We start from the raw sequence: 24,505 nt of genomic DNA, 5'->3' as shown, positions 1-24,505 counted from the left end.
TTCCAGGACTTTTAGCGATGATGAAGAAACGGTGATTAAATGCCGAAATCAGGATGTTGTATGTCCTGGAAGAGAACTTGGAAGTGGTCATGCCTGTAACCCTTAATGTTCCTTGTAACAGATGTTTTTGGTGACTTAAAGGTTTCCTGTCTTGAAATTAAACTATCCCCTTTTCTCAATGAACTAATAGGACTGAGGTTGATGTTGCATTGGGAGTTTGTTATATCTTAAATAAAAAGTTACCCTGAGAAGGGGAGTGATGGAGCTTCTCAAGACTGCTTTTACAACTGATTGGCTTGCTAAGTCGCTTTAGAGAGCATTAAGAGCCAACCACGTAGAGTGAGACTGGAGTCACATTTGAGCCCAAACAGAGTAGGGGTGGCAGATTCTCTTCCCTCCTCTCAAGGACATTGGTGAACCAGTTTGCTTTTATAAAAATTTCAACAGCTTTTGTGGTAATTTTATTCCATTCATTCAGAAACGGATATAATAAGAAGCTCAAGGGAAATAGTGAACCTCGGTCATGCACCGAACAGAAGCCACTGCATTCAGGCAATCTCCATGTTCTTCTGCATTGCTACAGTGACTACACTTCAAAGTACTTCATTTGGGCTGCAAAGTACATCGGGATATCCTGAGATCATGAAAGTTGCTATAGAAATGCAAGTCTCTCTTTCTGTGGCCCCAGAAGTCTTCATTATAAAAGTGTTTTACAATTGTTACATGCAAATTAAGACTCTCATTGGTATGCTATTAACGAACTGTTTATTTAAAAAAATATTTCCGAAAGTTCTAGAATCTCTCAGTCGGGCAATAACAAAGAAATACAATGTTCTTTCTCCCCCTCAAGGGGCCACCAATTGTTCAGTTAACTATACATATGTAAAAGAATGGCTCATATCATACCTTTCACAACCTCATCCCAAAGTACTTCACCAGCAATAAAGTACTTTTGAAGTAGCAATGTAACCATTGTTGTAATGCAGGATGTCACAGCCTATTTACACACATCCAGGCTGTAAAAACAGCTCCAAAAAGTAATTGAGGCCGAGGGGTGTGGGGGAGGGGGGTGTGGTGGGGTCATTCAAAATGTCAAAATTAATAGATCTTTGTTCGTCAAGGGTATTAAGGGTTATGGACCTAAGCCCAATAAAAGGGGCTGAGGTACAGATTGGCCCTGAACTAATTGAACGGCCGAACAGTTTTAAGGGACTGAATGGCCTACTCTTGTTCCTGTTCCCAGGTTGCTGGTCCCTAGCAAGTTATTCAGGTGATAGACTATTGTATGCATGGGAATGGTGCTGGTGCAATGGATTAATCAAAGTATATTGTGGTTAAGTGCTATTGTGCCCTAGGGAAGATGCGACCTGCATCTCACACAATAGAGGTTAATGACTAGAATGGACTCAGCTGTCTGTGGTCTGTCATGGGTGCTTTAACCACACCCAAGAAGAGGTTCTAGTCGAGATTAAGGTGTGAAAATATGCCGGTTTATTCTATTCTGCAAAGACTAAACAGAGGATACTGAAACACTATCCAACTAGCATGTGAGCAAAACTCCTTAAAGGGTCAGAGATTGGATTTCCATGGAATTTTTGTCACAAGTCCGGGATGGTGAGTAAGGTGATACCACTTATAACATCACACCTGTCTCCCTCCTCCGCACATATCGGCAAAAACACCTGCTCGCAACGGAAGCACTTCAAAGATCAAAGGATAGTTTTGGCTCCCATGGTGCTTTAAGTGGTCTGGGGACTAATCAGTTCAGTCGGGAGCAACGCAGGCCACAGGAGGTTCCAGGTTCAAGCCCTCAGTTTCCCGCTGAGGTGCCTGATCTCAGCTGGTGCATGTCAACCTGTGGTGCTTGTATAACCTGCCAACAATTGCGGTCCAGGCTCACACTTTAAAAATAGCCAGTAAAAGGAGGAACTTGTATTTCTACAGTCCATTTCATGACCTCAGAATGTCACAAAACACTTTATGCCCAGTGAAGCACTTTTGAAATGTAGTCACTGCTATAATGCAGGAAATGCAGCAACCGATTTGTGCACAGTAAGCTCCCAAAAACAGTAACGTGATAGTGACCAGATACACCATTTCAGCGATCTTGATTGAGGGGTAAGTACTGGCCAGGACATTAGGGAGAAGCCCTCTTCTTTGAAAAACCCATGACATCTTTTACACCCACCTGAGAGGGCAGATGGCATCCCAGTTGAATGTCTCGTCTGGCAATACGGCATCCGCTCAGTATTTGCAGCAGGCTGGCAGTCCAGCACAATGATGAGTAAGTGCTCTAGTGTTGGAGATGCCATACTTTAGCTGAGACATTAAGCTGAAACGCTGTCTGCTGGTTCAGGTGGCTGTAATAGATTCCAAACCATGAGTTGTGAGGCAGCAGCTTGGCAGCTCAGTAAATGGAGCGTGAAGAAACGGGGAGGGGACAGGAAGTGAAGAGAAGAGACGCCGGTGCTGAGTGAGGAAAAGTGACAAATCTCTGACATGGTTCATGTAAAGAGGGAAAAGCTGCAAACTGGGACAGTTGAGCGCTTTCGAGCAAACTGGCAGGACACTGGGGCGTTTAATGAAAAACTGGGACTGCCTGGGAAAATCAGGAGCTCAGGTCACCATACCTTTAACTTAGCAAAGCAGCCTACCGGAGCAATGATCTGATAAAATGTGACAGCAAGGGGAGAATTATCCTCCAGTCGGGGGTGCCGTGCAGGGGCGGGCGCTGGCGGGCGTGGACCCGATCGGCGCCCCTAATTGGGCCCGTGCCGCCATTTTACACAGGCGGGCCAACTAATGCCCACCCAGCATGACGCGCGCCCGGAAGCGCTGAGTGCTCCCTGTGTCGGGGCCTGCAGTTTTTCACGCATGCAAGCGAAAAAGCGCTGAAACCTATGCCTCAGGAAGATTAGTTTAAGTTCCAAAAATTTTAATAAAGAAAAGAAAACATTTTAAGACATGTCACAGCTCATGTGACAGTGTTACATGAGCTGTGACATGTCAATGAACTTTAATGAAAACATTTATTTAATTTATAAACCCTTCATGAAACCTCATCTCGCCCTTTGGCCGCCTGGGCTCTTCGCCTGCCCGCCAACCTTAAGATTGGATGGGCAGCTTTCTCACTAGGCTTAATTAGTTGATTAATGGCCTTAACAGGCCTTTTCCAAGTCGGATGCGTGCCCGCCGAACTGAAAATCTAAATGACACACGGTGACATCGGGACGCATGACCGATGTCACTCCGCGTCATTTTACACCTCGGCGAGCAGGGGCAGGGTCTGCTCGCCGAGCCAAAGATTTAGCCCCAAGTCATAGTAAGAAGATACTAGGATAGGTGGTCTAAAACTTGGTCAGTGGTAGCTTTTATGGAGTGTCTTAAGGAGGAGAGAGAGAGAGGTAGAGAGGTGGAGTGGGTTAGAGGGGGAAATCCCAGAGCGTCAAACCTCTGCGGATGACATAAAAATTGGTGGGGTGGTAAATAGTGAGGAGGATAGCCTTAGATTACAGGAGGATATAGACGGGCTGGTCAGATGGGCTGATCAATGGCAAATGGAATTTGATCCAGATAAGTGTGAGGTAATGCACTTGGGCAGGACAAACAAAGCACGGGAATACACAATGAATGATAGGACCCTGGAAAGTACCAAGGATCAGAGGGACCTTGGTGTGCATGTCCACCGGCCCCTTAAGGTAGAGGACAGGGAGTGGTTAAGAAGGCATGTGGGATACTTGCCTTTACTAGCCAAGGTATAGAATATAACAGCAGGGAGGTTATGCTGGAACTGAATAAAATGCTGGTTAGGCCACAGCTAGAGTATTGCATGCAGTTCTGGAATCCGCATTATAGGAAGGAAGTGATTGCACTGGAGAGAGTGCAGAGGAGATTTACCAGGATGTTGCCTGGGCTGGAGAGTTTTACTTATGAGGAGAGATTGGATAGACTGGGGTTATTTTCCCTGGGGCAGAGAAGATTGAGCGGGAACATGATTGAGGTGTATAAAATTATGAGGGACATAGATAGGGTAGACAGGAAGGAACTTTTCCTCTTGGTGGAGGGATCAATAACCAGGGGGCATAGGTTTAAGGTAAGGGGCAGGAGGTTTAGAGGGGATGTGAGGAATAATTTTTTTCATCCAGAGGGTGGTGAGAATCTGGGACTCACTGCCTGAAAGGGCGGTAGAGGTAGAAACCCTCATAACATTTAAGAAGTATTTGGATGTGCACTTGCAATGCCATGGCATACAAGGCTATGGGCCTGGTGCTGGAAAATGGGATTAGAATAGTTAGGTACTTGTTTGACCAGGCAGACTTGATGGGTCGAAGGGTCTTTATCTGTGCTGTAGACCTCTATGACTCTATGCAGCTGAAGACAAGGCATCTAAAGTGGAGCGATGAAAATAGGAGGTGCGCAAGAGGCCAATATTGAGGGAACACAGATTTCCTGGAAGGTCGTAAGGGTGTGGATAGTAACAGAAGTAGGAAGAGGGCAGTTTATAGAGGGGTTTGAAAAGAGGGATGAAAATGTTAAAAGAGGCAGCGCCTGGATCATAGCAGAAGTTATTTTTGGCAGTGCCTTCTCATTAGTGACTGATTGTTGGGAAATGTGTGTGGAGCTAAAATTAATAAGCTATGATGTGTGTTATCGTTGCTATGCTGAGTTGGTTCTCAAGTTAATAGCTAGTGGAAGGAAACCGTGACAAACCTTTTCCTGTTTACCAATGGTGACGTTACTCCTCCGCTAGTTTCTTTCTATTCCCATCTCCTGCACCCATCCACCTTTCCTAGTCAGCGGGTGAGATTTTCTCAACAGAATGGTATCAATGCAACTCAGTGATCAGCTTGAAGGGGTTGTGATCCAAGCAGGCAGGGTGAGAGGTGTGCTGCATAACATTGGGCTGGATTTTACAGCCCCCCCACCACCACCCCTCACACCGGATGTGTTTTTGGCAGATTTGGGGGTGGGGAAGTGCAGGTAAAACTAGTCGAGTGCCCAGCCCACCTGCTTCGCTCCCACCCATGATCCGTACCCCATGAAACGGGGTGGGTGGGGGTGGTGGTGGGTAAGTCACCCACCCTCAGGCCTATTGAGGCTCTTAACTGCCCCATGAATTGGCAATTAAGGGCCTCAACCTGCCTCCACTGGCATAAAATGCAGGGCATTGGCAGGCGAGCCAAAGCGCGAAGGCCATTTTTGAAAAGGCTTCTTTGAAAAGGCGGCAAGGAAGGGGGCGCACATCAATGGGAGGGCGGCCTGTGTGCATCAGGGGAACCCGCCCCAAAGATGTCACCTTTGTTCCTCATTGCCTCACTTCGAAAACCCTGCCCCCATCCTCCTCTGCCCCACCACAGGCTCTCTGAGCCCCCCTGCTCTAAAAGCTGGCGACTAACCTGTCTCTGGTTGCCATCGATCTCCTTCCTGCACCTCCTTGCAGTCCCAGCAGCACCCACTACTGAGTTCGGCCGGCCGCTCTTGAGGGTGGCACTTCCCATCCACTAAGGGGCGGGAGTCTGACCCTCAGCCTGTTTAGCCCATCCCCAGCATGTTATCGCTGTGAGGCAGGCTTTTTAAAGGTTGGTGGGGGAAACAAGCTGTATGCCCCTGTGTAAAATCCAGCCCGTTGACTTTTCTGCTAATTCTACCTCTGTAACGTCGGCCAACTCCTTCCCTGCCTCAACTCATCTGTTGCTGAAACCTCAATCCATACCTTTATTACCTCTAGACTTGACTATTCCTCTGCTGTCCTGTCCAGCCTCTCACCATGCACCCTCCATAAACTTGGAGTTCATCCAAAGCACTGCGCATGTGTCCTAACTGTTCACCCATCACCAATGCGCTCGCAGACCTACACTGGCTTCCAGTCTGGCAAAGCCACCATTTTTCAATTCTCATCGCTCCATGGCCTCACCCCTCCCTATCTCTGTAACCTCCTGCAGCACCCCTCCAAGATCTCTACACTCCTCCAATTTTGGCCTCTTGAGCATCTCCGATTTTAATCACTCTGCTGTTGTCAGCCATGCCTTTAGCTACCTGGGGCTAGGCTCTAGAATTTCCTTCATAAACCTCTCTGCCTCTTTATCCCCCTTTCCTCCTTTATGCAGCTCCTTAAAACCCAATTTTTTGACAAAGCTTTTGGTCACCTGTCCTAATATTTCCTCGTGTGGCTCCATGTCAAATGTTGATGACACTCCTGTGATGTGCCTTGTGATGTTTCACAAAGTTAAAGAAGCTATATAAATGCAAATTGACATTGTTGTTGTTTCTTTTGTCCTTTCCGGATATTGTGAACTCCACCCCTAGTGGGGCTTGTATCTCCAATCCTCATGACCTCTAAACATATGGTTTATCTGATTCTAAATGACAAATTGGCATTGCCTAAAGTCAGGGTCTTTTTTTTAGCATTGAGGTTGGAGGCACAGGCACTCTCTTGACAGTTAGAAAGAGAGAACCATCTCCATCGAGATGCTTCACAGTTAATTAGCTCCTTAGACAGCCCCTTCCAAATCCACAACCACTACCATCTGGAAGGACAAGGGCAGCAGATATAAGGGAACACCAACTACCTGGAAGCTCCCCTCCAAGCCACTCACCATCCTGACTTGGAAATATATCGCCGTTCCTTCACTATCACTGGGTCAAAATCCTGGAACTCCCTTCCTATCAGCACTGTGAGTGCACCCAAACCACATGGTCTGCGGCGGCTCAAGAAGGCAGCTCACCACCACCTTCTCAAGGGCAATGAGAGATGGGAAATAAATGCTAGCCTAACCAGAGATGCCCACATCCCATGAACGAATAAAAATAAAAGTCCTTCCGCTGTTTCCGTTTTTGGAAAAAGTAGCAGCCAGCTGGCACACAGCAAGATCACATAAGCAATCATTATATTTTGGTTAGTGTTGGCTAAGGGATATATTGGCCAGGAACCCGGGAAAATTCCCCTGCTCTTTTCTAAAATAGCGCTACCAGATCGCTTACGTTCACCCGAGAGAGCAGGTGGGGCCTTGGTTTAATATCTCACACGAAAGATGATATCTTCTACAGTGCAGTGCTCAGGTCTCCGGCTAGGTTATGTGCTCCAGCCCTGAGCCTTCAACATGTGACTTAGAGACGAGAGCACTACTGACTGAGCCAAGCCAATAGCTATCAGCACGAGGGGATTGATGATTTTATCGCCACGAAATGAAATCCCTCTGGAATGGAGATAAGCCCAGAGATTTTACCTGCTCTCTGTGCCAGGACAGACCCAGGATTTTTAACAGGGAAAAGGCATCACAATACATGTTTAGGAGTTGAAGACCCTGAGTTAGCTGCTAATTACATTAGCTAATGTACATACTCAATGATGAAAGGGGTAGTCTGCATTCAGGGAAAGGAATTTGTGCATAATCTCAGGAATGTGCTTTGTAAATTGTAAAAATAAAGGTTCCAAGTTTGGCAAATGTTAAAATGTAATTAATGTGCTATTGGCAGCCCTTATAATCCTGAGGTCTGGCACAGAGCGAGGCAGAGAGAGAGAGAAAGAGTGTCAGGCAGAGAGAGAATTAAGGAAAGAGAGAAATAGAGAGAGATAAAAACAGGGCCAACGGAGTCAATTTTAATGTGAGATATGTTCGGGGCAGGAAGAGTCCCCTATGGGGAGCTCAGGTCTTTGTAACCCTGAGAGTGAAGAAGACACAGAGAGAGAGAGAGAGAGAGAGAGAAAGAGAGCATCCAGTCCAATGGTTTAACTTGATTGCAGAATCAAGCTAATTTCTTTTCACCTTTCTCTTTAGTCAGCACCCTTCAGCACATTAGAAAACCTTCTTGGCAAATAATTACCTTTTCGTTATTTTTTCCATTGCTGTCAGCTTGATTGTTACGTCAATACCTTATGGTTTGGCAAGGGGCCACATTTTGGGGGGTCATGTAGTTCATATATCTCCATCACATGATTGCTTTAAGGTCGAAAATCCATTGTTCCAACTACCCCTCCCACGTCATCATAAGCGTCAGTTGATTCAAGTTAAGCTAAGTTCAGCTAAGACTTTTGTTAGGTTTAACATTGTCTTCACCGCACCACAACCACCTGCAGTGTACACATTACCAACCAGCCTAAGATCAGCTGACTATGAATCAAACAGTGAGGGCCTCTCAGCTCCAAGCTGACCTTTTCACTCACTAATCCAACCAATGGGCAAATTGAAGATGGCTTTTGTACCTTAATTTGTTTCATCTTGGCCCTGTGAGCACTTGGGCAGGCTGGCCTGCTAACTCTTTGCCTCCAACATGATCTGTTCATCAATTGACACTGAGCCATGTAAGGAGATACTAGGACAAGTGGGGAGGTGGTGACATAGTGGTATTGTCACTGGACTGATTTTCCAGGGACCCAGGGCACCACTCTGGGGACCCAAGTTTGAATCCCACCACAGCAGATGGTGAAATTTCAATCAATAAAATTCTGGAATTAAAATTCTGATGACCACCACAAAACCATTGCCGATTGTCATGAAAACCCATCTAGTTCACTAATGCCCTTTGCTGCCATTCTTACCTGGTCTGGTCTACATATGACTCCAGACCCACAGCAATGTGGTTGACTCTTAAATGCAAGGGCAATTAGGGATGGGCATAAATGCTGACCTAGCCAGCAACATCCACATCCCATGAATAAAAAAAAGTGGCCAAAAGCTTGGTCAAAGACGCAGAACTTAAAAAAAGAGACAAAAAGATACCTATGATCCAGGAGCCAGTGTAGGTTAGCGAGCACAGGGGTGATGTGTGAACCAGAGTATAGGCGGCAGAGTTTTAGACAATATTAAATCTATGGAGGGTGTCAGGATATTGTTGAAATAGTTGAGTCTGGAGGTAACAACAGTGTGTGAGGGTTTCAGCAGCAGATGAGCTGGGCGATGTTACAAAGGTGGAGGTCGGCAGTCTTAGGGATGAAATGGATCTGGTGTTGGAAGCTCAGCTCAGGAAATAAATTGCTGAAAATCCCCCTCAGAATCTCACACCTGCAGACACAGTGCGGACGTTTCCTGGGCTTTTGACAATAGCAGTTTCTTGAGCAATACAGTGAGTGGACGACTGGCCTACATTCCTGGTTACAGTTTAGTTGGCTCTGCTCCTATGCTATAGCTCCATGGTAGCCATGAATCAAATGGTGATGGATTCAAACTGCATTGCAGGGCTTTGAGCATCCAACCCCAGCTGTCAAGCCAATACTGAGGGAGTGTGACATAGACACAGGTGCTGCTGTTTGGATGAGGAGTCCTGTTCCCCACTTAATTATGTCACGTGTTATGACCAGGATGGGACTCTAATTTTGTTATGATCTTGGGTGAGGAGGAATGAGCTGGCTCTCCTCTTTGTTCAACCACACACCCGCCCACCACGCAACTCCCCCCCCCCCCCCCACCTGCCCTCGCGGGTTGGCCGCAGCAAGGTTACTTTAAAAATCCTTTTCCTGTGGATATCTTTTCTGAGTCCAAATGTATTTATAAGGAGCCAATTTCTTGAGTCAAAGAAAGAGATAGTTTTTTAGTTACTAAAAACCAAGGGAAAATAATAAATGATGTCTCACACACACACACACACACACACACACACACACACGTGATCAGAAAGGAGAAGTTAAGAAGTCCAAGTAAAAGCTTTAAAATATACAAACCACTCCTTGGCTTGTCCACGAGGCATAGATGGTGGTATGTTGCGGCCGTTAAGTTGGGTGATTTTGGTGAAGCTGGCATTGGCAGATTGCCAATGTTGGAGACACTTGTTGGCTTGTCCCAGAGGGAGGAATCCTGGTTCACTCTGCAGGGTAACTGAAGAGGCTATCTTGTTTCTTTTTACTTGTGGTCTCTGCTGGAACACACTTGCCCCACCCCCTCCACCACCACCTCACCCCCAGAGAGAGAAATTGCCTGCTTGTCTTTGCAGGGGCGACTGACAAACTCACAAACACTGGTCGTCAGCCAGCTTTTTAACCCATTTTTCATATGTGTTCCCAAGAGGGGAAATAAGTATGTCTTGCGCCCAGAGTCCATCTTTATTTCATCTCAGACCATTTTACACACTCTGAGATATAAGCCAACACGAGATGGATTTTTGGACGACTGCTGAGATGTAGGAATCAGTCTCCATTGTCTCCGCAAACACAGGATATTAAAATCCAGTCTTTTGCATTTTCCATAACTTCCTTTCAAGTGTCTTTGTTTGAAGTAGGCCTTGACACCTCTTCAGGTGTGACATTCCATGTTCTCTCAGGGCAGGTCTGTCAGTACAATCCACATAGGAATTTTGCAGAAAGTGTTCACTTCACATTACCAGCCATCATTTGATCAGTCTTCACTTGTGTTTCTTTTAAAAACACAGGCCTTCCTTAAAAAATATTCAATATACCATAGGTAGTTGGTAGCTGTAGTTCGCTGTCATGACATATGATACTCTTTGAAGAAGGGTTGGGAGTTCCAGTGAAGCCCAACGCAAACTGGAGGAACAGCACCTCATCTTCCAATTAGGCACTTTACAGCCTTCCGGGCTTAGCATTGAGTTCAACAACTTCAGACCATGAACTCTATCCTCCAACTTTACCCCTTTTTAGTCCAATCATTTTATTTATTTATTTATGTTTATTATTTTAAACCCTTTTTGCCACCCCACCCCCTAAACAGGGCCATCTGTCACTTGTTTTTATGTTGTGCTTTCACAGAGTGCTGACCCTTGTCCTGCTATTAATACATACTGCTATCTTACCTCCATGCCACTATCAGCACCTTCTTTAGTCTTAAACACTACCATTAATACTCCCTTTGCCCTGTGTCCATGACATCCTTGCCAAATTTCTCCTTAGCTCCTACCTATCCCAGACATTCTATTTTGCTCCACCCACTCCACCCCCATTAAACAGTATAAAAACCATCACAACCCTACTTCTCTTTAGCTCTGAAGAAGAGTCACATGGACTCAAAACATTAACTCTGCTTCTCTCTCCACAGATGCTGCCAGACCGACTGGGTTTTCCAGCATTTTCTGTTTTTATATCTAGGAGTTCTTTTGCTGCTCTGACTGACACTTTTCCTTCAATCAACACCTTCGAAAACAGATTAAACTGGTCATTTATCTCATTTACACTTTATGGGTCGCTGAATCCTTACAACACTGGCGGCTACACTTCCAGGAGTAAACCATTGGCTACAAGGTGCTTTGGGCTGTCTTGAGGCCCCGAAGGGTGCTTTATAAATGCAAATCTTTCCTTTATTTGCAGGAATCCCTGACACTGCCACCTCAAAGGCCTTTCCCCATATAAGAAGCCTGGAGAGAGAGTATTGAGTTATTCTGCTCTGGAGGCCTTGATTAGCAGTCCAATCCATCTAACGTGATCGGATATTCCAGGAGAAGCCATGGGATGAGTCCAGGAACTTGGCTGATTATTTTTTTCTCATCCGAAGCTCAAGTGCGCAATATTCAATTATGGTATTGCCACCATGGGCCCCAGGTGAAGGAAAGAAAGGAATAGCTTGCATTTATATAACCCCATTCATAATTCTATGGCATTCCAAAGCACTTCACATCCAATGGTCATTTTCCTGATGTAAGAAACATCACAGCCAAATTGTGCACAGCAAGGTTCATGCACAGTGTTTGATAACGACCAGATAATCTCTTTATTTTAGTGATGTTGGTTGACGGATAAATATTGAATCACAAAAAGTTGGTATACAGGTACAGCAAGTGATTAGAAAGGTAAATGGAATATTGGCATTTATTGGAAGGGGGATGGAATATAAAAGTAGGGATGTTTTGTACAGGGCATTGGTGAGACCACGTCTGCAGTACTATGTACAGTTTTTGCCTCCTTAGTTAAGAAAGGATATAAGTGCTTTAGAGGCAGTTCAGAAAGGGTTCACTCGATTGATAACTGGGATGGGGGGTTTATCTTATGAAGAAAGGTTGAACAGGTTGGGCCTGTATCCATTGGAGTTTAGAATAATGAGAGGTGATCTCATTGAAACACAGAGTAAACTCTCACTGTTCACGACCCTCTCTTTTGCGAAGTTGTTTACCTGCACGAAGATGTTTGTGCACCCTACCGCGGCCCCAAATCTTCACCCATCCGCAAATTAAGAACTAAAACATCTTTGGCGGGATTTTGAGGTTTGTGGGTGGCCGTGGTGGACAGGTCCAGGAGCGGCTGGGAAACGGTCCGCCACCGCGATTGGCCCCCGACTGCGCTATCACGCAGGCGGGCCAATGAAGGCCTGCCCAGCGTGAAACACGGCTCACACTGGCCGGGAAGGGCCGGGTGGGGGCAGGGGCCTGCCAGCCGCTGGGTCCAATGGCGACCTGGCAGCCCCTGGAAGGCTGCCGCCAAACCCAAACCGAAGTTATGGAGTCGAGTGTGGCTGGACATGGCAGGCAGGAGGGCAGGTCAGGTGGGCCCTCGGCCCTCCCGTTTTTCTGCTGAGTGCCTTGCCATCCTCCTGGAGGAGGTGGCTGTCCAGAGGGACACCGTTGTCCCCAGAGATGGGAGGGGGAGGCCACCGCACCTCACAAAGATTTCATGGGAGGAGGTGGCAGCCCGGGTGAGAAGCCATGATGTGGTGAAGCGCACATGGGTGCAGTGCCAGAAGTGCTTTGATGACCTGCTGCACTCAGGAAGGGTGAGTACCGTGTTGGCATGGGTCAGTGTGCAGAAATGTTAAGGTGTGGCTGTCCCCCAGTGGAGCTCAGCGGTGCTAGAGTCTGAGTGCCAATTGTCATTGACACCAGAGCTGGTCAAGGGGGTGAGCCCTAGCTGCTTGGACTGAGTGCCTTGCGGCTCGAGGGCCATGACTCGGATGTGCCCTGTGAGGGGTTCCTCAGCTGGGGTTGGCCAGGCTGCAATGGGTTGCACGTGGAAAGTGGACTAATCAATGCTCCTCTGTTCTTTCAGGAGAAGACAAGCCATAACCAAGCAGAGAGGTCACGTACAGATGGAGGGCTGTCCATACTCCTGCTGCTCAGCAAGTTTGAGCAAGAGGTCCTGGAGCTTGAGAGCTGGCACGCTCCACGTGCAGCTGGGCATGGAGAGGCGGGGTGCCAGACGAAGATAAGAGCGCAGTGCACAGAGGTGAGACTTTCGGATTATGCAAATCATTCTTGTGTCATCTCTTCATTGATGTGAGCCTCGAACCTGGAGCCCCCATTGATCATTGAAAGACGATGACACCATGATGCAGATCTCCATTGTCTCACCAGGGTACCTGGTATGCACAGTGATAGTGTGATGACTTTAACAAATGACATGTCCTTGTTCTCCCAAGGTCATCAAGACCAACAAAACAGCAGCGTCAGCAGGCTGACTCCAATGCCCCAGCCAGCGAGTAGGGGTGGAGGGGGTGGCACCAAGACATAGCACTCGCAAGCATAGGTTAAAGGCACCATGAGCACAAGAGGGACAGTTCACAGGTGATTTTATGTTCATTTATGTTCGCTTTATCTATACTGGCCTGGGAATGAAGACCAGAGAAGGTTATGTAAATAGTTTTGAATTGTCAAATTGAGATAAATTTTGTTCCCGTCATTATGGCCTGAGTATGCTTCACCTTTTTATTTCATTGGTGCAAGGAATGCCAGCATGTAATGCTAGACGTAACTGGCTTTGAACTTTATTGCACAGGCACTGAGTGTTCCTTGGATTCAAATGAAAGGGTCCTTTCAAACATCCAGGTTGGAGGATGCAGTTTTGGCTTGTGTTTGAAGCTGATCTTTGGTAGCCTAGCTGAAGTAACATTGGATCAAAGTGTCCCTGGCATCCCTGCCTCCATGGAGTTACCGAGGTCTGCCTCCATGCCCTCAGCATTCTCCTCACCGTGCTCATCTTCGGACTCACTACTGGACTCATCCCCTGTGGCCTGTGGAGCTGCGTCAAGATCCTTTTCCTTAGTGGGTCCCCCCTTGCCAGAGCCAGATTGTGGAGAACACAGTATGCAACCACTACCAGTGACACCTGCTCTGCAGAGGGTGGTGGGGGGTATTGTGGCGCACCCCCTGAATCTTCCAGGCATCGAAAGCGCATCTTGGAAAAACCTCTGGTTGTCTCTACCATCGCCCTTGTGGAGGAGGCATGCCTCGTATTGTCATGCTTCTCTGCCTCTGTTTTTGGGTGGCGGAGAGGCATCATAAGCCACCTCCTCAACGGATATCCCTTGAAACCCTGCAGCCAACCATCCTGTTGGGCAGGAGCACTGAAGAGCCACCTGGGAGTGTCTCAGGATGTAAACATTGTATTCCATGGGCAACATGGTAGCACTAGCACCATTTTTCAGTTTATCTAAGATTGTGAATTTTCATTCAAGTGTCATCACTTTTCTGGGATGTTTTCTGCTTGGTTCTGAATCACTCATTTTTAGTAAAGTGCTGCACTTTACCTGTACTGAAAATACTGGTCGGGAGTTACTGTATCCTGTAAATCACAGCAAGCCACGTGCAGTTCAACGGGGGGAAATACGCAATGAAAACCTTGTTTTTTATGGCCTCTAAATTCTGGCTTTTATTTATTTCAAGACCAAAATATCTTAAGGGGCACAATTTTCCACTCGGCGCGTAGACGTGCTCAATCTCGTGTGGCTGTACGCTACTTGTCCCTCTAAGAAGGGTACTTTGCGCAGACTTGCAGAATCTGCAACCATACAGTGAAGAATAAAGGCCAGCCTGATCAGAGCTTCTGTCACCAGCTTGATGCAACTGTGGACAGCTGATTGGGACACTCCACACAGATCTTCCACTGAACCCTGGAAAGCGCCGGAAGCATAGAAGTTGAGGGCCGCTGTGACCTTCAAAGCCACTGACATGGAATGTCTGCCCACACAGTTGGAGCTGATCTCAGGCCCAATCATCTGACAAATGGAGGCCACTGTCTTTCTTGAGAGGTAGACCCTCCTTCGGCATTGCACCTCAGATATATTGAGGTAGCTGCATCGCCACCTGTAAACCCTGGCAGCAGAATAGTGGCGTCTTCTGTGGCCCCTTTCACCTCAGACTTCCTGCTGGCTCCACGCCCCTTTGTGCCTGGGCCTCTCCTCCCACAGGTCCCTCCCCTGGAAGCTGCATAGGGACACCTGACCTCCTCTCCCTTCTGCCCCTCTCTTCCCCATTAGAGGAGGTGTCACCAACGGAGACCACAATCCCCACCACCAGAGTGACAGAAAGCTGCCTGATACCTGGATGGGTCCGCATGGTCTTAATCCTCCGGGGTCCTTGGATTCCTTCCAAGGAATCCTGAAATGAGGCCTGGAAATGCTAAGGATGAAACCCCGAACAGAGATGAAGCTGCCAAGCACCAATAAGTCACCAGCAACAAAGTATGTACCAAACTCCTCAGTACTCACACTGGCCATGCCACTCACCCATTTTATCCAGCATGTGGATGAGGTTTTTGAAAATGCCGGCTGGTCACCTGCCCGTTTTGCCCCTGCGATCAGCGCAAAATTGCACGGGCAACAAAAAGCCATTGTCGATTGGATTGTTAATGGCCTTAAGTGGCCTCTTATTTGATGGTGAGCGCTGCTCTGGCACCCATTTGCACCCGCCGATCGAAATATGGCACGAGTACGCGATGACGTTGGGACGCTGACCCAACGTCATCACACATTTTTTCTCACTCGAGCGTGTTGGACGCACGTCCACACGCCGAGTGGAAAATTGTGCCCCTTAAGATATTTTGGTCTTGAAATAAATAAAAGCCAGAATTTAGAGGCCATAAAAAACAAGGTTTTCATTGTTTATTTCCCCCCGTAGAACTGCACGTGGCTTGCTGTGATTTACAGGATACAGTAACTCCTGACCGGTATTCTCAGTACAGGTGAAGTGCAGCACTTTACTAAAAATGAGTGATTCAGAACCAAGCAGAAAACATGCCAGAAAAGTGATGGCACTTGAATGAAAATTCACAATCTTAGATAAACTGAAAAATGGTGCTAGTGCTACCATGTTGCCCATGGAATACAATGTTCCATCTTCACGACTTCACAATCAGATTGAAGAAAAAGTAAGGGCCAATGTTAGTGTTTGAGGGGAGGTGGTGGCATAGTGGTATTGTCACTGGGCTATATTCCAGAGATCCAGATTAATGCTTTGGGGACCCACATTCAAATCCCACCATGGCAGATGGTGAAATTTGAATTCGGTAAAAATCTGGAATTAAAGTTTGGTGATGACCACAAAACCATTGCCGATTGTTGTAAAAACCTATGCGGTTCACTAATGTCATAAGGGAAGGAAGACATTACCTGGTCTAGCCTACATGTGACTCTAGACCCACAGCAATGTGGTTGACTCTTAAATGCCCTCTGAATAAGGGCAATTAGGGATGAGAAATAAATGCTGGCCTAGCCAGCAAAGCCCACATCCCATGAACGAATATAACAAAAATCACACTGGAATGCGACCTCAATGGAATGTGAGAGTTTGGTGAGTTGAGGGAATCTTAAATCTCTTTCTAAATATCTAATATTGTTCATATTTAACATTTAACTGTAAGTGCTTTTTAAATTCTAAGTCTTATTCAGGGGCCTAAGCACGGAGATAGAACTATCCACTGGCAGCAGCTGTAGATAGTTAATTAAGGAAACTAGATAAAACAGTTTTTTCTGTATCCCAGTATCCCTTTGTTTCAGAACATATAAATTCAGACATTCTCAGTACAACGTTGCACTGGATTGTGACCTCAAAGGAGTGTTGAGAGTTTGGTGAGTAAAGGGAGTGCAGTGAGGAGGGGAGGGAGGTACCCCTTTGCTTTTTCTAACTGTTTCACCCTGTAAGATTCGGTGCTTGCTCTGCCATAGGAGGAGAAGCTAGCTGTTTGGTGAGTACCTGCTAAGTATCTGGTGAATGGATAAGGTCTATTATATTCCTAAGGTTTAAAATAGTACTAGAATTTGTGGCAAGATTAATAAAATACATAAACTAAAATAAATAATTGAATAAAACAATTAAGTAATTAATTAAAACACTTAAGGATGGCAGGATAGGTGATGTGTCATGGATGCATCACATGGGAGTTTCTGCATACCAGTGTGATCCAGGGCAAACACGTCTGCAGTGAGTGCCTTTGGCTTGAGGAGCTTTAGCTTCGAGTTATTGAGCTGGAGGCTGAGCTGCAGAAAATACAACACATCAGGGAGGGGGACAGCTACCTGGACACTTTGTATCTACCTTAGGGGAGTGCGTTCTGATTTGGAAGATGGTCAGGGACAGGACGGTGTGACTGCAACTGAGGCAGGTAAGGGGACCCTGAGGGCAGAAGTGCAGGAGCATCAGCCTCTGCAATTGTTCAACAGGTCTGAGGTTCTTCCTGCTTGTTTGGATGGGAGTGGAGGCTGCAGGGTGGATGAGTTGACTGACTGTGGCACTGTGGTGCAGGAAGCCATTCAAGAGGGGGGAGCAAAAATGTAGAGGCAGTAGGGACAGTATAGGAAGGGAGATTGACACTGTTCTCTGTAGCAAAGAGCGAAAGTCCAAGTGGCTATGTTGCTATCCTGGTGCCAGGGTTCAGGACACTTGCTGGAGAGGAGCTTACAGTGCGAGGGGGAGGATCCAGTTGTCGTGGCCCATGTAGGTACCAATGACATAGGCAGGGCGAGGAAGGAGGTTCTGCATAGTCAGTATGAGGAGATAGGCACCAAATTCAGAAGCAGAACCTCAAATCTCTGGATTATTACCTGACCCACGTGCAAATTGGCAGAAGGTACATAAGATTAGAGAAATGAATGCATGGCTCAAAGATTGGTGTGGGAGAAGTGGGTGCTGGTTTGTGGGGCACTGGCACCAGTACTGGGGAAAGTGAGATCTGGACCGTTGGGACAGTCTACACCTGAACTGTGCTGGGGCTGGTATCCTCGAGAGCTGCATGGCTAGGGAAGTAGAGAGGGTTTTAAACTGAATAGCAGGGGGCAAGGCAACAAATTTGGGAAAATGTGTTAAATCAAAGAGTAGTGACAAGGCAGGAGAGACAGGTACTAATATGGGAAATGATAAACAAACCGTGACAGGAAGGGACAGAGAGTACAATTCTAAGAGTAAATCAATAGATAAGGCTAGGCATTACAAAAATAATAAAAGGACAAAACTAAGTGCTCTGTATCTAAATGCAGGTGAATAAAACATGAACTGATGATGCAAATAGAAATAAATAAGTGCCATCTGATAGCCATTACAGAGTCTTGACTACAGGATGACATAGATTGGAACCTGACTATTGAAGGGTACATGACATTTAGGAAGGACAGGAAGCCAGGAAAAGGTGGAGAGGTGGCTCTGTTAATAAATTATGGCATTAGCACATTAGAGGGGATGACTTAAGTTCAGGAAACCAGACTGTAGAAGCAGTTTGGGTTGAGATGAGGAATGATAAAGACAAGAAGTCATTTGTCGGAGTGGCGTATAAGCCCCCTAATTGTAAGTACATGGTAGGACAGAGTATAAAGGAAGCGATAATGAGAGATTGTCAGAAAGATACAGTGATAATCATAGCGGGTTTTTCTCTACATATAGACTGGAAAAATCAGATGGGCAAAGGTAGTGTAGATGAAGAATTCATAGAATGTTTTTGGGATAGTTTCTTAGAAAAGCGCATTCTGGAGCCAACCAGAGGGCAGACTGTACTAGACCTGGAATTGTGCAATGAGATAGGATTGATTGATAACCTCATAGTGAAGGCACCCCAAGGTAGCAGCGATCATAATGGGTAGAATTTTCACCTTGGTGGGCGGCCGTGCTCTAGCATGAAACGATACGGGTTGACATCAGGTGAGTGTCCCGGCGTCAAGGCACAGTCGTGCGATAGTTCGGTCGGCGCACCTGCTGCCGACAATTAAAAGGCCTGGTAAGGCTATTAAAGTGTCAATTAAGTTAAGTTTTTTTTGCTACCTGCCCAACCTTATGGGCGGGATAAGGTTTCCAAAAGCAAATAAAAATAAAATAAACATCTTAAAATTTAACTAATAACATGTCCCTGCTCATGTGACAGAGTCACACGAGGGAACGTGTTTTATTACACCTTTCAATTCTTTATTTTTTTTGAAACCTCTTCATCTCCCTGAGGCAGCTCTGTGCCTCAGGGAGATTCTCAAGCTCACACTCTTGAGCCCGGGCGAAATTCACTTTCGCCCTGCCTGCCCTCCTACCCCCCACCCCGGCACAGGCAGTGCTGAGTGCTGCCGCTCATGTTTCACTCTGGGTGGGTCTTAATTGGCCCGCTAGTGTGAAATCACCTTCTGGCCTTGATCATGGGCGGTGGTCCGCTTCCTGACCGCCCCCGCCCGCCCCTGCCAAGCCTGCCTGACAAGGGTTAAATATGATTGAATTTTGCATTCAGTTTGAGTGGGTCCAAGGTTAGTATTTTAAACTTAAATAAGGGCAGTTAAGAGGACATGAAAGCAGAGCTAGCTAAATGAACTGGCAAATGAGGGTAAGGGATAATTCAATAGAGATGCAGTGGCAACCATTTAAAGGGGTACTTCAGAATACACAGAATACACACATTTCAATGAGAAAGAAAAATTCCAAGGGGAGCACCCACCATCCGTGGTTAATTAAAATGTTAAAGACTGTATCAAACTTAAGGAAAAAGCATATAATTGCGCAAAGAGGGGTGGCAGGTCAGAAATTTGGACAGAATATAAAGAACAGAAAAGAATGGCAAAAATATCAATGAGGAGGGAAAAATAAGAGTACGAGAGAAAGCTAGCTAGTAACGTAAAGACGATTGTAAGTTTCTCCAGATATTCAAATAAGAAAACAGTTAACAAAGTGAGTGTTGGTCCTATAGAAAGTGAGTCTTGGGAATAAATAATGGAAAGTAAGGAGGTGGCAGATGAATTAAACAGGTATTTTGCATCGATTTTCACTACAGAGGATATGAGTAACATCCCAGAAATAGCTGTAAATCAGGAAATGGAAGGGAGGGAGGAACTCAGGAAAATTGCAATCACCAGGGAAGTGGTATTGAGCAAATTGTTGGGGCCACGGGCTGACAAGCCCTTGGGTCCTGATGGACTTCATCCTTGGGTATTAAAAGAAGTGGCTAGTGAGATAGTTGATGCAGTCACATCTGCTGTAGATAAAGGGGAACCAGTGGATGTACTATACTTAGATTTCCAGAAGGCTTTGATAAGGTGCTTATCAAAGGTTATTGCAGAAAATAAAAGCTCATGGTGCAGGGACTAACATATTGGCATGGATAGAAGATTAGCTAGCTAACAGGAAAAAGAGAGTAGGCATAAATGGGCCTTATTCTGTTTGGCAGGATGAAATGAGTGGTGTGCCACAGGGATCAGTGCTGGGGCCTCCGCTTTTTACAATTATATAAATGACTTGGACGAAGGGACCAATGGTATGGTTGCCAAATTTTCCGATGACACAAAGATGGGTAGGAAAGTAAGTTGTGAACTTGACGTAAAGAGGCTACAAAGGGACTTGGATAGGTTAACTGTGTGGGTAAAGATCTGGCAAATGGAGTAGAAAGTGGGAAACTGTGAAATTGTCCATTTTGACATGAAGAACATAAAAGAAGCTTATTATCTAAATGTGAGAGATTGGAGAACTCTGAGATTCAGAGGGATCTGGGAATCACAGAAGGCCAGTATGCAGGTACAACAAATAATTAGGAAAGCTAATGGAATATTATTGTTTATTGTGAGGGGAATTTAATATAAAAGTAAGGAGGTTATGCTTCAGTTATACAGGACACTGGTGAGACCAGATCTGGAGCACTGTGTACAGTATTGGTCTCCTTATTTAAGGAAGGATGTAAATGCAGTTCAGAGAAGGTTTACTAGACAAATACAATGTGTGGTTGCCTCATGAAGAAAGTTTGGACAGGCTAAGCTTGTATCCACTGGAGTTTAAAAGAGTAAGAGGCGACTTTATTGAAACCTTTAAGATCCTGAAGGGCCTTGACAGGGTGGATGTGGCGAAGGTTGTTTCCTCTTTGGGAGAATCTAGAACTAGGGGTCACTGTTTAAAAATAAGGGTTCGCTCATTTAAGACAGAAATGAGGAGAAATTTTTTCCTCCCAGAGGGTTGTGAGTCTTTGGAACTCTTCCTGGAAAGGTGATGGAAGCAGAGTCTTTGAATATTTTTAAGGTAGAGCTAGATAGATTCTTGATGACCAAGAGGGTGAAAGGTTATCAGGGGTTGGCAGGAATGTGGAGCTGAAGTTACATTCAGATCAGCCATGATCTTATTGAATGGCGGAGCAGGCTCGAGGGGCCGAGTGGCCTACTCCTGCTGCTAATTCATATGTTCGTATGTTTTGTAAGTAGGAGAGACCCACACTTGGAGGAAATGGAGAAGTTACTCAGGAAATTACTGGATAGAGCACCAGCATCAAAGGAGGACCCCAGTTAATGGTCCGATCATTCGAAACAAGGCACTCGAATTGTACCAACACATAAAGAGTAGCAAAGAGTGTAATGCTGCTGATGATGAAGGTGTTGCAGCAGGTGTCTCTCCTTCTATTTCCAAAGGATTCTCAGCCAGTGCAGGACTGTTCAAATGCTTTAAAAAGCATTTCCGCATTCCTAATGTGAAGTTGGTGGGGGAGACTGCTTCAGCTGACCATGCAGCTGCAAGAGAGTTTCCTGAGGTGCTGCAGGAATACATTGAGGAGAGGCTACCAGGCAGAGCAGGTGTTCAAAACAGATGAAACTGGCCTGTTGTGGAAGATGATGTCAAGTAGGACTTACATTTCAAAAGAAAAGACAGCTCCTGGGTTTAAAGCAGCTAAGGAGGACAGGCTGACACTTCTGCTATGTGCCAATGTGGCTGGTTTTAAATGTAAACCACTGCTGGTTTATTAGTCAGAAAACACTTGAGCTTTTAAAGGGAAAAATAAATCTCATCTGCCAGCCTTTTGGAAGGCTAACAGCAATGCCTGGATTCCAGCATCTGTATTTGAAGACTGGTTTGCCAATTACTTTCTGCCAGAGGTCCGCATTTATCCGAGGGAAAAGAACCTGTCTCTCAAAGTCCTGTTAATCCTCAACAATGCATCTGCGCATCCACACTCTTTGGGCAGAACCATACAGATGTTGAAATTTTGTTTTTAACCCCCAAATACGACCTCATTTATCCAACCAATGGACCAAGGGTCATTGCCTCATTCAAGGCTTATTACACCCGATGAAGTTTTAGCCACATCCTTCATCTTCTGGAAGCAGACCCTTCAACCACAGTCCGTGATTGCTGGAAGCAATTCAACATCTTCATTGCAGAAGGCATCGTTAAGGACTCGTGGGATGAAGTTGGAGCTTCAGCCACAAATGCCTGCTGGAAAAAAGTTTGGCCTGAGGATGTGAATGATTTCAACAGGGTTCCCAATGTGGATGCTGAAGTGGCCAGGATTGTTGAGTTGGCAAAACAAGCTGAAGGGGAGGGATTTGAAAACCTGACCACAGATGAAGTCGAGGAATTGCTTCAGTCTCATCAAGTGGAGGCTTTCTATGGAAGAATTGGTTGAACTGATGAAATTAGATGAAAGCAAACAACAGCAGGAGCAGAAGAGCCTAAGAAGGCTCAGTTCACAACCAAGATGATGGCAGACCTTATAAGATCAGCTGAAGGTTTGAAAAAACCATGATACAAGTGCGGAAAGAAGCAACGCCTTTTACAGAGTGATTGACACAGCTATTGCTCCTTACAGGGAACTTTACAAAACTGATAAACAAAAGGTGAAGCACTCAACAATAACATTGTTCCCCTCATCCACATCAACACCTACACCAGCCATGTCACCCATTCCCTCCTCCTCCATTCTCGTAAAGTACTGTACAATACGGTATTGTAATTTGTACTGTGGGTGTGACAAGCTTTCCTGTTCTGTACACTCAGAAACATAGAGCCATAACTTCCAAGCTCCAGGTCGTCATATTGTGGGTGGGGAGGTTCCCAAAGGTGTGCTGGGGAACCACCCCCCCCCCACCCCCACCACTGCAGTTCCCAGGTAAGCTTTACATGGCAATTGCCCTGAAGTGCAAACTTCCCCTGGGCAATTGCCCTGCATTGAGAACGATCCAAAAATACGATTTAAATCACAAACTTCGGTGGTTCCGACTGTGTAACATCAATAGTTACCCAGAAAAAGTTAGAACTAAAATCACTTCCATCTTCTGGGTAAGTATTGCACAGACCCACAACGATCCCCCACGGGAGTCCCCACACACCCCTGACTCCCCCAGGGGACTCCACCACCACCCGATTACTCCCTTCCGCAGACATCCCTACCCCCCCCAATCCCTCATGGGCCTCCACCAAGTCCAAACTACCCCCCCCCTACAGAGGACCCCACCCTCCCCCACAGGACTCCCACTGCCCCCCCACCCCACTGGACACCTCCCATCCCTAAGGACTACATCGCCCCACATGGAACTCCCCAACCCACGGCATCCTCACACCCCTACGGGGACTCTTTACCCCCTGTCAGACCTGACTCTCACCCCCTCCCCCTCCTCCTCCCCACCTCACCAGATAGGACTCTCACCGCCACTCACCCGACACCCCCGCCCCCTGGCCCGATCCAACCTGATCCAAACTCCCACCCCACCTCCTCCCCAAAGCCCAACCTGACCCCCTTGCCCCCGAGACTAGACCCGACACCCACCCCGTGAGACCTGACCTGACACCCACCCCGCGAGGCCCAACCCAACCTCCCCACGAGGCCAGGTCCACACCATGCCCCCTTCCGAGGCGCAACTCGACCCAACCACCCCTGCTCCGCCAATCCTACCCACTTACCTTAGACACTTACCTTCTCCCTGGCCTTTAAACTTGACTGAACCTTTAACTTACCTGGCTTACAGCAGCTAGTGCCATAAAAAAGGGGCATGACCCTCTTACATCCGACCGAGCTGCCCTCGACGTTAGGCCCCGGAGAACCACTGCACTGCCCAGATCTCGCCTGGCCTGAGTTGGAAGGTCGGGTGAGACAGAATCGAAAGAAATTTGAGCTAAAAAAACTAGGAGTGGAGTGGCAATCCGACTCTGATTTACATTGTTTTTGTTTTCTTGCATAGTCAAACAATTCCTGCAGTATTGTCTTGAAATTACTCAAAACGATGTTTTTTGGTGCCTCCATTCGTTTAAAAAGGTGAAAGTTTGGGCTGGGTGGAACCGATCTAATTTGCTCCCATTGTAAAACATGTTCACCGTTTGTGATTTCGCCCTTCGTGAGATTTTGCGGGAACGTAATCCCTGCGATTGTGGGACTTTATAGGTTTCTGAGGGACCTTGACAGGGTAGATGCCGATAGGATGTTGCCCCTTGTGGGAAAATCTAGAACTAATGGGAGGAATTTTCCATCAATGAGACTGAGTGCGTTGGTGGGCTGTTTCGGCAGCGCCCACCCCGCTGTCTGGAATGGCGGGAACCCGCGCCCGATTCTGCGCTCGGAGGGTTATTATTTATGCAAAGGCGCGTACCGGTCCGAATCACCTGATGGGCTGGGAGCTGATTCATCCACCCACCATCAGCTGGTGGA

This window comes from Cetorhinus maximus, chromosome 5, assembly GCF_964194155.1.
Source record: "Cetorhinus maximus chromosome 5, sCetMax3.hap1.1, whole genome shotgun sequence".
NCBI lineage: Eukaryota > Metazoa > Chordata > Chondrichthyes > Lamniformes > Cetorhinidae > Cetorhinus > Cetorhinus maximus.
This window is presented reverse-complemented; position numbering follows the sequence as displayed.